General features: G+C 42.7%; 1 pseudogene; it reads right to left on the bottom strand.

Annotated features, from left to right (window-relative positions):
- Positions 1–6,393, bottom strand: LOC118220358 (annotated as a pseudogene).

Below are 6,393 nucleotides of genomic sequence, written 5' to 3' on the forward strand. Positions count from 1 at the left end.
TCAAGCTTGTGTCCATGTAGCACTACCCCACCCACGGCTCTCCTCTCCTGATCCACAGCCACCTAGAAGCAAATTCTTCTGCCTCGGTGGTCAACTTAATGGCCCTTTGCCTACTGGCCCCTGTGATGCCCAGCATGTTGTAGGCCCTGCAGGGGGACTGGCCTGCGAACCCTCTGTATCCCAACTCAATGGGCTCGCACCTCGCTCGCCACCCGTTGCCTCGGCATTCCTCCACCAGCTCAGCGTACTTTGCCCTCTTCCTCTCATTGGCCTCCTCGATGCGGTCCTCCCAGGGAACAGTGAGTTCCAAGAGAATGATCTGCTTGGAGGCTTCCGAGATCAGCACTATGTCTGACCTTAGCGTTGTTGTGGCAGCAGTTTCTGGGAACTTCAGAAGCTTCCCCAGGTCAACTTTCAGCTCCCAGTCTTGTGCCATTGCTATCAGGCCAGAGGAGGTGGTCCTGGTGGCTGATGTTGGCTTCTCCCCAGCCCTGACGAAAGTGATGGTCTTCTTCACTGGGCGGAGGCGCTTACAGTGGCTAATCCCACTGCAGATGGTGTCCGCTATGGCCTTCAGGACTTGGTCATGGCGCCAGCGGTAGCGCCCCTCGCCCAGGGCTTTCGAACAGCAGCTGAAGATATGCTCCAGGGTCCCTCTCTTCAGGCACAGAGGACAAGCTGGTGAGTCCACCTTCCCCCAGCAGAACAAGTTGGATGGGCTTGGTAGAATATCATAGACAGCCTGGATTAAGAATTTTATTTGATGGGGCTCGGCTTTCCAAAGCTCAGCCGATGAGACTTTGCGCTCCACCACTTGCTCCCATCTTATCCAGGCTCCCTGCTGCATTCCAACCATCCTGCAGGCTCGCTCCTCCTCGACTGATGCTTGCACCTCATCCTGGATTGGCGACCTCCTGTCCTTCCCCTGCGCCTTGTCATAGCGCGGTGTTATGCTGCTACCCAGGCCAGCCCTTCCATGAGACACTGTGCCCACCAGCACCCTGTGCCTTAGCCGTGACTCAGCGACCTCCACGGCCTCTGCTGCCCTCCACTTCCATCCTGTTCTGACCTCAATACCAGCCTGAGAGACTTTTGGGTTGCAGGACTCCTGGTATTGCAGCACCTCCCTAGTACGGTTCACCATGAATTCTTCATTCAGGCTGCTGATGGGGAGCTTCAGCTTGTTGTTCTGCCCATACAGGGCGATACACTAGGTAAAACCTAGTTTTTACCGCACACATGATTAGTAGTTGGCCAAAAAATGACATAAAGCCTACAGAAAATCAAGATTAGCTGAAAACTCTGCCCTATTAACATGACTAAATAGACAAAATAAATGTATTTAAAACATGACAAACCACAACTCATCCAATGCCGCACATGAACTGTTTCTGGCAATAAACAATTGTTGCTGACTTGTTTTTTTGTTTTGTCCTGTGAATATTACACATATTAATGATTTGTGCAGTTATTTTTCATTGTTACAATTGTACCGCACATGCATACATCAGACTACAATATCATTTGTTTAAATTGTACACAAACGGTTCGTCATCACCTCAAACTTAATGTGACTTATTGCAGCAGACAAGTGCACACTCTTTGTGGTGAAATTTTGAAGATTTTTGCTTCTATGTAATTCAGTAAAAAGAGAAAATTGTTACAATTCTGCACATTCTTGTCACGTACGGGTAGGTAGGACCCAAACACAGAGTGAAGAAAAAAACTCAAAACTCCAAACGGTAAATAGAAATTAAGACTTTACTTTACTATGAACAAAAGCAGGGAACAAAAGGCCTCGCAGGGCAACTCTCAAAAAACACAAAGTAAAACTTCAAAAAAAAACATAAAACAGAAGAACAGAACTTGGGCAGGGCAGGAACTCACGGACGGAAACAGAGGCAAAGGTGCACGCGGAAACACATACGGAAACACAGGCAGAAACACAACCAGAAACACAAGGATCCAGCACCCGAGTCAGGGAAGAAAAGAACTTACATAGACAAGACACTAACGAGACACAGGAGGGAACAATGCACAATCAGACCACAGAGAGGGGAAGGGAAAACGAGACATAACCAAAAAACAATAATTGAATAATTGAAAACAATAAAGGACGGAGTGTAGCACAGTGGGTAAGGAACTAGACTTGTAACCGAAAGGTCGCAGGTTCGATTCCCGGGTAAGGACACTGCCGTTGTACCCTTGAGCAAGGTACTTAACCTGCATTGCTTCAGTATATATCCAGCTGTATAAATGGATACAATGTTAAAAAAAAATGCTATGTAAAATAGTTGTGTAAGTCGCTCTGGATAAGAGCGTCTGCTAAATGCCTGTAATGTAATGTAATGTAATGTAATAATACAATTAAACAGGGAGAAGGAACAAAACTACCGCCATCTGGTGGCCAAAAAAAGGAAAAAACAGAAAACAGGAACAGAAACCTGACAATTCTCCCCTAGTTTAAATATCCTCTTGACCATGACTGGTAATAACATTCTGTGACCATCAGTAATCTGAAATAAAGTATACAAGCCAAAAAACGTTTTATTGATATATATATATTTTTTTTTGGACAAATATTATCATTTTATGTAGAATAATTATACTGGACAAAGAAATACATATATGTTCAGACTCATTCAAAAATTTCTGCCAGTAAGATCGATTAGACGGCTCATTTATGTTGTTATGAACTAATGCATATAGGAATTTGTAATTATTATTTCTTGTTTAGCTCAAAACCTAAATTATTTCTATATTTTTGTGTTATGTTGATATTCTGTTCAATATATATTATATTTATTGCACCAAAAAGAGATTGTTGCAAAATATTGCATGAGTCATCAAACTCTGTATATAAAGGCAGTCTATCCATAATTTGTGCCAGAACTATTGCTGTCATTTTAATGACAGTGAATTAAAATGAAAAGATTGTTAATTATGTTTATTGTCATTTTTCTCATTACAGGCGGGTGTAAGAAAAATAATGAAATACAGCACCCTAGGAACCACAATGCAGTATAAGAACTGCCATGAACAATTAAAAATAGAAATAAATTCAGAAAATGAAATTATAAAAAAAGAAAACAGACAATGAACAATAAATGCAAAGTATGCATTTTGCTTATAAGATTTATATCAAATTTAAATTGGACAGCAAATAATCCATGAAAATCATTGATTGGCTTTTTTATTAGGCTGTGATCTTGCTCACGTTGCATGGGAAAGGCCTGAAATAAGAAATCTGCCTTACCCTGGTCTGGAAATTACATCATAGACCTGGTCTGAGCAGGCAGGCAACGAGGGCAAAAAATCGCACACCAGATCGACCGAAAAATTGCAATGAGCTACACCAAAATTGCAATCGACTTCTCAGCCTTGACCGACACACTCCCAGCAGCGACTCTCCTCCCACATCAGTGCAGGATAAGAAATTACCGAAAAATCTTGGATTGCAATTGTGGTTGGAATGAACCAGCACACACAGGGGTGCCCCAGGGCTGAAGTCGGGAACCGCTGTCTTAAAGGATCAGTTTTTCATGACTTTTTCACCATATCGGACAATTTTTGTTCCCCAGGTCATTCTTACAGAATCTTGTCATCAATTTAAAATCCATCCATCCACCCATTATCTATACCTGCTTAATCCTAGTCAGGGTCATGGGGGGTTCTGCAGCCTTACTGCAGCATGCATTGGGCGAGAAGCAGGAATACACCCTATATACACGCCATGTTTAATTGTTAGATCATTTAGATTGTTGGTACATAATTTAGTTGGTTTTTTAAAAAGTTATTACATGATTTACTGACTTTTTGTTTACTTCTGGTTGTTGTTCCAAATGATAATATTGTCAAACAGTTTACCTATAATAAATAAGGGTTAACCAGCACTTCTTTGTTTTGGCACTATACATAAAAAAATTATGTAAATTGTCCAATATATTTTATTGCAATACTTAATGCAAATCTAATCTTTGTTATGTTTTGGAATACAGTATTCAAATGTAAGTTTTTTGGTCCAGTTGACAACCAATCATGTGTGCATGGCAGTGGCACACTGATCAGTGGTTCTCAAGCTCAGTCCTGGACAACCCCTGTGTATGCTGGTTTTCATTCCAACCACAATTCCCAGAATTTGAAGATGCTAATTTATTTTAATTACACTTCATTTTATGTCAGAAGTAGTTATGCAAATTAAACTTAAAGATTGTGGTGAATCAATAGGCTCATAACTGATGAAAGTATGGACACCTGGCCACTAAGACTAACCATTTGAAGAACTCAGGAACTCAGACAGGGCAAAGATAACACATTAAAACCTGCATTTTGTTAATAAGAAAACGTATGACAAAATTTAAACATGTTCAACTACCTTAATTAAGCAAGAGATCAGCTGCACCAAATTAAGCAAGAGATCAGCCGCACCAAAAACCAGCATACACAGGAAACGCCCAGGACCGCCAACGCCCAAGTTTGAGAAGCACTGCTATAGATGTCATGATTCTGCAGGGCAAGTATGAGTAATTTGCATGCAGAGCTATCTCAGATGTGTACAGGATGTCACACCAGGCCCAGAGAAAATGACCCCAGCCTGTTGAGCTTTGCCCCAGTGACCACGGTAGTTGGTGCGGTGAACCAGATGATCACTGAAAAAGTCTCCCCTTTGACTCGACCTTTGTCTCACCCCTCCCTCGTCCACACAGCAGCAGAGTGTACCGTCTCTCCCCTCTCCTTCTCCGTCACAATACTTGTGTCCTCTCACGTTGCAGCTCTCAGGACAGCTGCTGGTACTTGACAGAATCAACCTTGTCATTAACACCCCCCCCCCCCCCCCCCCCCCCAGGACACTGGATCTGGCATTTGAGGCCCCCACAACACTCACCGCACTGCTCTAGGATGTGATTGAAGACATCGCAAGCACAGCACATGGCCCTGTATCCCTGCATTATTGCCACACTGTACACGACTTCAGACTGAAAAAAAGCAGCAACACACTGCTCACAGCTAACTGCTAGTGACTGCTGTTTGCACAGATACTTTCCAACAGAGTTGTTATCAACACTATTTCGATTTGAGGGTTATTGTTGGGTATTTTCTTAAATTGCTGGTTTTAGTAGGATGACTGGTCGGCCAATGGCCTTCAGGCATTGGACAGGCGGCACGGTGGCGCAGTGGGTAGCACCGTTGCCTCACAGCAAGAAGGTCTGGGGTTCGAGCCCCGCCTGGGCCTTTCTGTGTGGAGTTTGCATGTTCTCCCTGTGTCCGCGTGGGTTTCCTCCAGGTACTCTGGCTTCCTCACACAGTCCAAAAGACATGCAGGTTAGGTTAACTGGAGAGTCTAAATTACTCCTGCTGTTACCCTTGACCAAGCCACTGGCCTCGGAATTGGTCCCCGGGTGCTGCACTGTGGCTGCCCACTGCTCCTAAGAAATTAGGATCGGTTAAATTCAGAGGACGAATTTCACTGTATGTTCACGTATATGCACGTGACACATGTGGGCTGTCACCTATACTGTAACTATATTTTCCTGAGATCGGCAAATCAGTCTCTGGTCGTAATCTCAAGATCAATATGTTCTACTACGTAGAGACGTACACTACAAGGGACGGTCAAAAAAAGTTTTAAATAATATTTTCACTGAATCAAGACTTTGCATTTTGACATCCAAGATACTTGTATAATGTCATTTTTCTGTCGGGTCTCAGAAGTATATAAACATCCTGTTGGGACAGTTCAAATTCAGCAGTTCATTGCTCAGGCTCTTGAACCCCACTGGAAACCAACGACCTTGCTCTATGTCCATTATTTTGTAGAAGAAAGTACTTTATGAAGTTAAATATCAACCAAATGCTCTAGGATAAAACTAGCTGGTTTGTAGAGTCTGATGCAGTACAGTGAAGAGGCTACTTGTAACAGAAGAGAACGAAATCAGAGGCAGCATTTAGATGTCAATTGATGTAATGTAAATTAGTTTATTTTCATGAACAGGTAAAGCACAAATGACCAGGATTTATCATTGCACCAGATTGCTGATTAATATTGGCTTAGCTATGTTAGCTATTTACTGCGATGGCAGATGCTTTATTGTGAAGCCTTATGGGAAGTGTTAAACATTTGTGAGTGGTGCGAGCTGTAGACTCCTGTATCCAAGGGGTGAGTGATGATTTTATGGCACCATTATGAAAAGAATGCTTGTTAGGGGAATCCTGTATTTTTATAGAATTTTCTATTTTATAAAAATGACAAATTACTTGAACTGAATTACATTTTATGACATACAGCAGTGGTTCCCAAACCTCAAACCTAATCAAGCCCTTGATGCAGAAAATCAGGATCTGTGTTCACACCGTCCCTGGGGGCTCGTCCAGGATTAGCGCCCTTGTGTGCAT

The sequence above is a fragment of the Anguilla anguilla genome, chromosome 2, assembly GCF_013347855.1.
Source record: "Anguilla anguilla isolate fAngAng1 chromosome 2, fAngAng1.pri, whole genome shotgun sequence".
Taxonomy (NCBI): domain Eukaryota; kingdom Metazoa; phylum Chordata; class Actinopteri; order Anguilliformes; family Anguillidae; genus Anguilla; species Anguilla anguilla.